We start from the raw sequence: 12,935 nt of genomic DNA on the forward strand, positions 1-12,935 counted from the left end.
AGTCCTATCAATATATAATATTTTAGGATTAAACATCAAAAAGAATAAAGTACAGAAAAGGGAAGCACTTCCTTTAGAAGATAACCGATATTGTTGATTTTGAACCCATAAACGGCGCTATTAAAAAATTAGAATTATTAAGATTGGAAATTGCTTTTTGTGGAATCTTCTCAACTTTCAAGTCTGAATATGATGACAAAAACCTACTTCAATCATTAATACTATTCTTTTTCCCATTACATGCAACGAAAGTAAATGAATTACTTATTAAAACCAATTATTTTTGTATAAAAGAAGTTGCAATACTATACTAGAATAGAAAAGAGAGTTTGAAATGTTACGAAGTGAGTTAAATTTTCAATTCATATAATTTATTTCAACATATTGAAAATATAACACACATAAGTCTACCTTGTAGCACGAGTTAGGGTTTTTCTTAGTTTGCCTTGTCGTACGAAAATCAAATCTTTAGGGTTTTTTGGGTTTTGTTGTCGCTTGAAGGGGAATTGATCACTAGGAGACGAAGGTTTGTCATGGCTAATGTTGATTTGGTGGATACTGAGTTAGCCAGTCTCAATATCATGGACGAAGAGGAAGACCCCGTGGTGGTTTTGGGAGAAAATAATGCCAATGAGCAGTTATATGACCTTTGTTTGGTAGTAAGAGTCCTCACAGATAGCGTTGAGAATTTCCCATCCTTAAAAAATACTCTGGCCGATTTATGGCATCCGTTGAGAGGGGTACCAATCACAGAGATGGAGAATAAAAAAATCTTATTTCGATTTTACTGTGAGATTGATTTGAAGCAAGTTTTGGATGGGTGGCCATGGTTTTTTAACCGACATCTCATTGTTTTTCATAGATTAATAGGGGGTGAAGAACCAAATTCGATCCCTATTTGGCATACGGTCTTTTGGGTCCAGGTTCACAATTTACCAATTGGTGTAACATCAAAGAGAACAGCAGCTTGCTTGGGGACTTTGATGGTAAATTTATGGAGTATGGCACATTGTTGGTAACAAGAGGGGGTAGTAAATTAATGCGAATTAGGGTTCTACTTGATGTCCGTCTACTGCTTAAAAAAGAAGAAATGAATCAGCATTGGTCAGAATAAATTCATATATGGCTTATTTCAGTATGAAAAGTTGCCACTTTTTTGCTTTATCTATGGCTGGCTTAGTCATGGAGAGAGTTACTGTGAAGTCAAGTTAACATTAGGGAGTTAGCGAGTGGAGTTTGGGCGGGATTTTTCGCTGAGAGCCACGGCAAGAAGAGGAGGTCAGGTTGTGAGCAAACGGCTAAGAGAAGAGCCAGAAACAGATAGATAGAATGATATGGAGATAGATGGGGAAAGAAAGGTAAGAAGATTCGGTGTGTAGGTTACAACTGCAAAATAAGTTTCATGGGGAAGTAGATTCATTGGGTCGTTTTACACGACAGATTCGAAATATAAACATAAGGGATCGAGTGTAATACCCTGAAAATTTTTACAGTAAAATATTATCCTTGATATAGTAAAATAAGGAAATAAAGTGACAAAAAGGAAAATTTTGAGTTATGCCAATATTGAGAAGTATATTATGATATATTAATTCAAGAAAGGACTAAATTGTAAAAGTGAGAAAAGTTTTGTTGCACAAGAGTAAATACTCAAAATTTGAGAGGTTAAAGTGTAAATATGAAAATTTTGAAGGACCAATAGTGTAAATATTTTAAGAGTGGAATGATCTAGAAACTAAGGAAAATGGATGAATTAGGACCAAATTGAATAGGTAAAGAACTATGAGGGACTAAATTGTAATTTAGCCAAATTAAATGATGACTTAAGGATGGAATTTTAAAAGATAATGAAGGGCAAAATGGTCAATTGGAAGAGAGATAAATCTAGAAAGTAATGATGATGTTGATGATATTTTATGATTATTTAATTAGATATATATTATTTTAATGAGATATTTTATTATTTTATTATTGTTTCATTATTATTTTATTATTAATTATTTAGTACAAAAGGAAGGAAAGATGAAGAATTTTCATCATCTTTCCATGCATGCAATCAACGTTAGAAGAGAAGGAAAAGAAATAAATTTTCTTTTCTTTACAATTTGGTCCTTCCATAAAAAATTCACCATTTTCACCTAGAAGTCAAAAGAATTTCCATAGCTACTAAGAGAGAAAAATGTTAAGGAGACCATGGGGAGTTAGAATATCAAGTTGGATTCAAGAAATAGAAGCTGGAGGAGAGAGAAAATCAAGTTAAAGATTAGTATCAATAGAACAAGGTAAGTATATCAAGATTTCAATATATTTTTAAGTTTGTTATTATTGACAAAGCATGGAAATAATGTAATAGTAGAGTTTTCTTACATAAGGTCCTATGTTCTTGATATGTTAGTGAAGAGAAAATAAGAGAAAGTGATGAGAAATGGTGTAGAAAACGAAAATAAGGGTGTTATAACATGGTAATTAATATCTTGTACTAAAACAGTTTTGGACAGCAACAGTAGTCTAAATTTGAAAAATCATAAAAAATTGTGGAAATCTAATTATAGGATGAATAAAATATTAAATTAAATTTATTAAGTCTAGTTTCTTATAGGAGAAATGATGTAAGCAATGGAATTGTAAATCATGAGATATGATGAATTTTGTGAGACAAGGTCAGAATGATTTCAGGTTCCCCTATTCAGACTTTTTAAAATCATAAAAAATTAGATAAAAATAATTAGGGGATTAAATTTATATGTTTAGAATCCTGAATTAGTCTATTTTTAATAGAAACAAACGGGAACATCATTCAAATTCTGTACGAGGAGATAATTAATTTTTAGTGAAGAAGGGCCAGAACTGTCAGACAGCAGAACAGGGGTACCTTTAAAGAATAAACTGTACTTATTGGCTAAACCAAAAATTTTGAAAATTTTATGATAAGAAGATATATAAGTCTAGTTTCAGGGAAGATTAGTGGAACTTAATTTGGAGTTCTATATCTCTAGATATAAATAATTTAGTAACTATGACGCAGATAGACAACTTGAATATTCATAAAAGTAAATAATAAAATTATGGATAATGTTACTTACAAGTGTGTTATCTACATTAAGGATGTGGAATGGAGAGGAGGAGGAGGAAAAATATTTATGAATATTCATCTAGCATGGCTAATTTGTATATTTTAGGCTCAGGGACTAAATTGAATAAAAGTAAAATTTTATGGGCAATTTTGTAAAAAATGTCAGAAATGACCAAATTGCATGAAATGGATTATTTATTTATTTAAATTACAAAATTGAATGAAATTATTAATTTAGTTCAAGATCGGGGGAAAACATGTTTTAGGGATTAAATTGAAAAGTGTTAAAATTATGGAAAATTCTGATATTTTATAGAATTCATGGACTGTTATCAATACATATGAGAATAATAGTTGAAAATAAGGATTAAATTGCAAGAATTTTATTTTCCTGACCATAAGAATGAAATCGTCATTAATTAAAAGTTTAAGGGCAAAATGGTAATTTTGCCTAGAGCATTAATTAAATGCATTAGATTATGAAATGAATGAAAATGATGATCAAATTCATTTATAAAGATCAGGACGACTCAAATATGAGACTTGATCGTGGAAAAGAAAAAATATCGGATTAATGAAATTATAAACACAAACAAGCAATTAGGTAAGTTAGTGTAACTTGAATTATATTCTTAAATGCTTGAAATGTATGTTATTGATGTGAAAATAATTTGAATTTTCATTGTATAAAAATTGATGAAACATTGATATATTTGATAAAAAGGGGAAGAAATCCCGGTTGAATGAAAAGAAAATTCGATGGATCTCTGAAAAGGAATTGACGGTAAAAAGGATCTAGCCCGGACGGGTGATCCTATTCTGATATAGCCCTCCCGAAGAATACGTGTAAAATGGATTTAGCCCGGACGGGTGATCCTATTCTGATATAGCCCTCCCGAAGAATACGTGTAAAATGGATTTAGCCCGGACGGGTAATCCGAATTAGGGTCTGAATTTAGCCTTGACTAGTAATTCATATCCAAGCTCATTAGAGTAATTGTCGTTGCAGGAGATTTAGCCTGGACTGGTAATCCCGACAATACTCTATGAGTTTATATTACAGGGGATTTAGCCTAGACTGGTAATCCCACTGTAAGGATAAGGTTCGCGAGAGTGTGCTCAAGGATAAGGTTCGCGAGAGTGTGCTCTCTGATATGAAATGTGTAAGACTATGGTTGAAAGATACCATGGCAACCTGATATGAAATGTGTAAGACCATGGTTGAAAGATACCATGGCAACCTGATAGAAAATGTGTAAGACCATGGTTGAAAGATACCATGGCAACGTGATATGAAATGAACAAGACCATGGTTGAAAGATATCATGGCAACATGACAGAAAATGAGTAAGACCATAGTTGAAAGACACTATGGCATCATGTCAAAGATAAATAAGACCGTGGATGGGAGACGCTATGACATCTGTTGAACAATTGATATTCAGGTAATATGTATCAGATAACGAATGATTTTATGAAATGGTTGTGTGAAATGTTTACAAGAACTAGTCATATGGAAATATATGTACAAAATAGTTATATGAAATAATTATGAAGATAGATAAACGAAATAAGTATAAGTACATAGAATATAATTTATGTTAAGATATAAGCTATTATCGGAATAAATATACATAAAATATATGGAAATGATGGAGCATGAAATATTGATATAATGAAATGAATGATATATGCTTATGAAGAAACGGTAAGAGCATGATATGCTTCATGACATGTACATATATGATTATATTTGATATGCTGATACAAGGAAATCATGTAAGTTGAGACTATTATTAAACTCAAGTGCGATATGTCGAGAAAATAGATATATCAATGTTGAATTTATATGAGATATGTGCAAGTATACTAACAATGTTGCTGTCCGATGCTTATACAAGTGCCAAACTGTTGATTGAATGGTAATATATTTATTTATATGATGCATTGAATCGGTAAGTATTTAAAATTTTTTTTAAGTGATCTGCAAATGGTAGCAATACTCTGAAACCCTATTCTGGCAACAGATACTGGTTAAGGGTATTACATTTAGTGGTATCAGAGCTACGTTTAGTCAGTTCTCGGACCAAACGTAGTATATGTGAAGTCTAAAAACATATGTCATTATAATATGTGATAGTATGATATCTCCCGACTCTAATGAGATTTGATTTACTTATAAAATGAGATATTTTTTAACCCAAGATAATTCTAATAATGCTAAAAATGACACTCAAGTATATGAGTAAAAAGTTGATTAGAATGAATTAGAATTCATAAAGGTATGAATAAATACATGTCGATGATGAATGTTATGTGTATTATTAAAAGTAAATTATATTGCTACACGAAATATTGTGCTGATGACTAAATTACAAAATATATAAAAGTGGTATATGAAGTTCATGATAAGGATTATTAGTAAATTATGGATGAATAGTGAATTTTGAAAAATATTACATGTATTAAAGGTAGAGAAGACATAAATAAACGGATTATTGGTACAAGGATGAAATTGTAAAGCATGTAAAAACATTATGCGAAAGGTGTAAAAGTGATATGCGTGCATGAAATAATTTGCCCAAGTAGACAATATTAGAACTACTAGGATATTAAGGGACCTCAGCATGCTCTCTGATTACTAGCACGTTAGTGCTCTCGATTATTAGCACATTCAAGACATTCGTACTCTCATATAGCACTTGATGTTCTCTGCTTAATAGTGCATAATAATGCACCTGTATAAGTCTCAGATATCCGAAGTGTTCTATCTAGTCTACTGGGCCTCTGCTAAGTAAAAAGTAAACAATTTTTGTTACGAGGAAAATGATTATCTCTGAGTAAGAATATTAGTTATGATGAAGTAGAACTCGTAAAAGTAAGGATAAATGTTTATTGTACTTGAGAATGATAAATGTTATATGAGTAAATACATGAAAATTAAATTATAAGGCTTTACAATTTATACCTCTTTACTAATACAGTTATATGCAATGAAATTCATGAGATTTATATTAATTAAGTTCAGAAGCGGAAAGTGAAAAGCTCAATGGTTGAACAATTGATAATGCAGTCAGAATTGAGAATGAGTTAATAAGTAAAGATGAGTTCTGAATAGAGATATCAGATTTTTCTTAAACTAGTTGAGATATACAGTATCACTGTTAAAGAAAGAAGTTATTTATGAGAAAATCGATTTTTTTAAATATGGTATTTACAGAATAGTTAACTGAAAATTTCTTCCGAATTAGTTTTTTTTAGTGAAGTAAATGATGTGAAATTATTGATGACTATACTAGTCAATAGATTGGTGAATAAATTGCAAAAATATTTGAATATAACCGTTATAACTGGGTATATTATAGTAAATTTTTTTGGATTTTATATGGGTATCTTATATATACTGATATTTTCAGAGGAATTTTTTTTGGATTTTATATGGGTATCTTATATATACTGATATTTTCAGAGGCATATGGAACTGTTCATGTTTGGATGCTATAATCAATATATGAAAAGGTTGGATAAATATGCTAATAGACAGAAATTATCACAAGTCTGATTGATTCACAAGTGGTACTACTCTATCTTTCTTTGGTTCTCCAAGCCAATATATATGATAGAACACTTGATAATAAGATTCATATGATATTATTTTCTATTTCTATTGGTAGAAGCTCTGAAAGGCACATGTGAAATATTGTATTGAAAATAAATTGTGAAATGAAAGGATAGAGAATGGATATAAATGATAAACTGGGTAAATATGTACAGAAAGAAACTATAGAACTATAGAAATAATGAAATTCATGATTAAAAGAAAACAAGGAAATTTCGAGGACGAAATTTATTTTAAGGGGGGAGAAATGTAATACCCTAAAAATTTTTACAGAAGATATTATCCTTAATATAGTAAAATAAGGAAATAAAGTGACAAAAAGGGAAATCTTGAGTTATGTCAATATTGAGAAGTATATTATGATATATTAATTCAAGAAAGGACTAAATTGTAAAAGTGAAAAAAGTTTTGTTGTACAAGAGTAAATACTCAAAATTTGAGGGGTTAAAGTGTAAATATGAAAATTTTGAAAGACCAATAGTGTAAATATTTTAAGAGTGGAATGATCTAGAAACTAAGGAAAATGGATGAATTAGGACCAAATTGAATAGGTGAACTAAGTGGGACTAAATTGTAATTTAGCCAAATTAAATGATGACTCAATGATGAAATTTTAAAAGATAATAAAGGGCAAAATATTCAATTGGAAGAGAGAAATCTAGAAAGTAATTATGATGTTGATGATATTTTATGATTATTTAATTAGATATATATTATTTTAATGAGATATTTTATTATTTTATTATTGTTTCATTATTATTTTATTATTAATTATTTAGTACAAAAGGAAAGAAAGATGAAGAATTTTCATCATCTTTCCATGTATGCAACCAACGTTAGAAGAGAAGGAAAACAAAGAAATTTTCTTTTCTTTACAATTTGGTCCTTCCACCAAAAATTAACCATTTTTACCTAGAAATCAAAAGAATTTTCATAGCTACTAAGAGAGAAAAATGTTAAGGAGACCATGGGGAGTTAGAATATCAAGTTGGATTCAAGAAATAGAAGCTATAAGAGAGAGAAAATCAAGTTAAAGATTAGTATCAATAGAACAAGGTAAGTATATCAAGATTTCAATATGTTTTTAAGTTTGTTATTATTGACAAAACATGGAAATAATGTTATAGTAGAGTTTTCTTACATAAGGTCCTATGTTCTTGATATGTTAGTGAAGAGAAAATAAGAGAAAGTGATGAGAAATGGTGTAGAAAACGAAAATAAGGGTGTTATAACATGGTAATTAATATCTTGTATTAAAAGCAGTTTTGAACAAAGAGATAGTCTAAATTTGAAAAATCATAAAAATTGTAGAAATATAATTATAGGATGAATAAAATATGAAATTAAATCTTATTAATTTCTTATAGGAGAAATGATGTAAGCAATGGAATTGTAAATCATGAGATATGATGAATTTTGTGAGACAAGGTTAGAATGATTTCAGGTTCCCCTGTTCTGACTTTTTAAAATCATAAAAAATTAGATAAAAATAATTAGGGGCTTAAATTTATATGTTTAGAATTCTGAATTAGTCTATTTTTAATAGAAACAAACAGGAACAACATTCAAATTCTGTACGAGGAGATAATTAATTTTTAGTGAAGAAGGGCCGAAGCTGTACAATGAGCAGGGTACCTTTAAAGAATAAACTGTACTTATTGGCTAAACCAAAAATTCTGAAAATTTTATGGTAAGAATATATATAAGTCTAGTTTCAGGGAAGATTAGTGGATCTTAATTTGGAGTTCTATATCTCTAGATATAAATAATTTAGTGACTATGACGCAGATAGACAACTTGAATATTCATAAAAGTAAATAATAAAAATTATGGATAATGTTACTTACAAGTGTGTTATATACATTAAGGATGTGGAATGGAGAGGAGGAGGAGGAAAAATATTTATGAATATTCATCTAGCATGGCTAATTTGTATATTTTAGGCTCAGGGACTAAATTGAATAAAAGTAAAATTTTATGGGCAATTTTGTAAAAAATGTCAGAAATGACCAAATTGCATGAAATGGATTATTTATTTATTTAAATTACAAAATTGAATGAAATTATTAATTTAGTTCAAGATCGGGGGAAAACATGTTTTAGGGATTAAATTGAAAAGTGTTAAAATTATGGAAAATTCTGATATTTTATAGAATTCATGGACTGTTATCAATACATATGAGAATAATAGCTGAAAATAAGGATTAAATTGCAAGAATTTTATTTTCCTGACCATAAGGATGAAATCGTCATTAATTAAAAGTTTAATGGCAAAATGGTAATTTTGCTTAAAGCATTAATTAAATGCATTAGATTATGAAATGAATGAAAATGATGATCAAATTTATTTATAAAGATCCGGAAGACTCAAATATAAGACTTGATCGTGGAAAAGAAAAAATATCGGATTAATGAAATTATAAACACAAACAAGCAATTAGGTAAGTTAGTGTAACTTGAATTATATTCTTAAATGCTTGAAATGTATGTTATTGATGTGAAAATAATTTGAATTTTCATTGTATAAAAATTGATGAAATATTGATATATTTGATAAAAAGGGGAAGAAATCCCGGTTGAATGAAAAGAAAATTCGATGGATCTCTGAAAAGGAATTGCTTGGTAAAAGGATCTAGCAGGACGGGTGATCCTATTCGATATAGCCCTCCGAAGAATACGCGTAAAATGGATTTAGCCGGACGGGTAATCCAATTAGGTCTGAATTTAGCTTTGGACTAGTAATTCGGATCCAAGCTTATTAGAGTAATTGTCGTTGCGGGATTTAGCCTTGGACCGTAATCCCGACAATACTCTATGAGTTTATATTACAGGGGATTTAGCCTGGACTAGTAATCCCACTGTAAGGATAAGGTTCGCGAGAGTGTGCTCTCTGGTATGAAATGTGTAAGACTATGGTTGAAAGATACCATGGCAACCTAATAGAAAATGTGTAAGACCATGGTTGAAAGATACCATGGCAACGTGATATGAAATGAACAAGACCATGGTTGAAAGATATCATGGCAACATGACAGAAAATGAGTAAGACCATAGTTGAAAGACACTATGGCATCATGTCAAAGATAAATAAGACCGTGGATGGGAGACGCTATGACATCTGTTGAACAATTGATATTCAGGTAATATGTATCATATGACGAATGATTTTATGAAATGGTTGTTTGAAATGTTTATAAGAACAGGTCATATGGAAATATATGTACAAAATAGTTGTATGAAATAATTATGAAGATAGATAAACGAAATAAGTATAAGTACATAGAATATAATTTATGTTAAGATATAAGCTATTATCGAATAAATATACATAAAATATATGGAAATGATGGAGCATGTAATATTGATATAATGAAATGAATGATACATTCTTATGAAGAAACGGTAAGAGCATGATATGCTTCATGACATGTACATATATGATTATCTTTGATATGCTGATACAAGGAAATCATGTAAGTTGAGACTATTATTAAACTCAAGTGCGATATATCGAGAAAATAGATATATCAATGTTTAATTTATATGAGATATGTGCAAGTATACTAACAATGTTGCTGTCTGATGCTTATACAAGTGCCAAACTATTGATTGAATGGTAATATATTTATTTATATGATGCATTGAATCGGTAAGTATTTAAATTTTTTTTAAGTGATCAGCAAATGATAGTAATGCTCTGAAACCCTGTTCTACAATGGATACGGGTTAAGGGTGTTATATCGAGGTAGTCCGAGACATTTGGAGGGAGCAGAGATTGAAGAGGAGTTGGAAGACATACCAGTGGAATTTGTGGATGGAAAAAAGAGGCAGAGGTTTAATCCAGAAAGGGAACTCTTGGCTGATATTAGGGTATATCAGAGGGAGATATAGAGAACAATATATTAGCAACCACTCAAAAAGTGGTTGACCGGGCGCAATGAAAATTCTAGGCTGGAACGTTCGTGGTTTGGGGCAACCATGAACAGTTCGACGTCTCAAAAACAAGTTGAGAAATATTCGACCCCAAATTTTGTTTCTTATGGAAACAAAGGTCACAAGTAAACTGATGGAATCAATAAGAAGGCAATGTGGTGTTATGAATGGTATCGAAGTTGCGGTAGTAGGCACGAGAGGAGGGTTATCATTAGGGTGGAATGAGGGATTGAATTTAACTTTGAAAAGCTTTTCTAAATCTCATATTGATGTAGAGGTAGAGAATGAAGATAAGATGGTTACATGAAGATTTACAGGATTTTACGGAGCGCTAGTGAAGAATGAAAGAAAAGAGTCTTGGGAACTGTTAAGATTACTGAAATGCGAGAATAGTAAGCCATGGTTGATTACTGGAGATTTTAATAAAATTCTTTTCTCTTTCAAGAAAAAAAGGGGGGAGAATTTGAGAGGAAAGACAAATGGCAACATTCAGGGAGGCATTTGAATATTGTGAGTTATATGATTTGGGGTTTTCTGGCCAGTGGTATACTTGGGAGAGAGGTCCTCTGGTTGATAACAATATTAGAGAAAGGTTGGACAGAGTAAAGGTGTGCATGGGTCGGGCTGGGCCGGGTTCGGGTCTATTTTTTAAGCCCTGTTTTTTAGGCTCATGCTGTAACACCCTTAGCCCGTATCCATCGCCGAATTAGGGTTATGAGATATTACCGATCATACAATTATTCATACAAATGTTCATTATAAATTGCAATTCAAGATTCAGATCACATATATGCTTATAACTCAATTCAATAAATCTAAAAGAAAATTTAACATGCACAACGCAGACATAAATAATATATAACCCAATATATATATATATATATATATATATATATATATATATAAGTTAAACATTTTATACATATACGAACATGGAACACATCCATAACTTTATTATTGAATATTAGACTTGTTTTATAAATATCGGCGTATACACAAATTTTACATTAATTAAAACAAATGTCATTACCTTCCTTTTATTTATTTATGTGGCATTACTTTATTAATTATTATGTTGTTCATAGGTCATACATTAAGGTTATCTAATACACCCATTAAATATATATAAACATGGAAGTAGGTATAACTAAACATAACCGAATAAAACAATAAGGCAAGTCATAATTTCAAGTTAATAAATCACCATTACATAAATGACGCACATATGTTATAGAGCTTAAACACATGTTACCATTTAGCATAAACCCTTTAAAGAACCCTAATGATAATTTAATATCAAATCATGCAAAATTCATTATATTATCAAGCTGCCATTAAATCACAAATAACAACTTTTGCATACTCTCCTATATAAACTAAAAAAATTCATAGTACATAATTTAAATAAAAATCACATATGCATCATTGGTGCTATATAACATGGTCGTACCTACTATCAATATATATATGTAATTAATGCTCATTTATCCAAAATTTTAAGGCCACACTTAACTTATGCGTTCATGCCAAATAATTAACGAAAACAATTTTAAAATGTATTTAATACCTGTTACCTTTCATCACCGAATGGTAATACTTAAATCTAAGCTCACTAAGTATTATATCTATGCACATACGAGCTTAAGCCAAAGCATAAAAAGCAAATTCACATATGTATACTTCATCTTAACTTAATCACATCCAAACTAATTTAACATGCTTATGACCGATTCCACCATGTCACTTACTAAGTCACAAACCAACCTTAATATACAATCACATAGCACCACATATAAATGTTCATAGCATACGGCATCTTGACCCAAAATAGACTCAAACTATAACTAAACCGAAACCAAAATCAAGCAAGGTAGTTAAGCCATTTTCGCATGGCTAATATACAAACATTTTCAAAATAATTAATCCCAAAGCCAGCCTATACATGCCATAATTTAAGTTTAGCTTATAAGGTACCAAAACAGTAGATAGTGTGATGAACTTGGCTGACGGTCCTTGAGCTTGTAGCTTGACTCCAAAATTTATAAAACAGATTAAACACAACACACAGAGTAAGCTATCACAACTTAGTAAGTCATAAGCAAATAAATAACCCAATGGAGTTAACAATTTAACTAAAAAGAACCAAATTATTTTATCATTTCACATTTAGATCCAATCGTTTATAAATACATATATTCATATCAAGTATATATATATAAACATATAAAATTATTTTCATTTATATTATCACCTTGATCGAATGTTTATATAGCCAAAATTTATATATTGACATTTAACCTTCACAGCCAA

This window comes from Gossypium arboreum, chromosome 9 (genome assembly GCF_025698485.1).
Source record: "Gossypium arboreum isolate Shixiya-1 chromosome 9, ASM2569848v2, whole genome shotgun sequence".
In the NCBI taxonomy this organism is placed as follows: Eukaryota; Viridiplantae; Streptophyta; class Magnoliopsida; order Malvales; family Malvaceae; genus Gossypium; species Gossypium arboreum.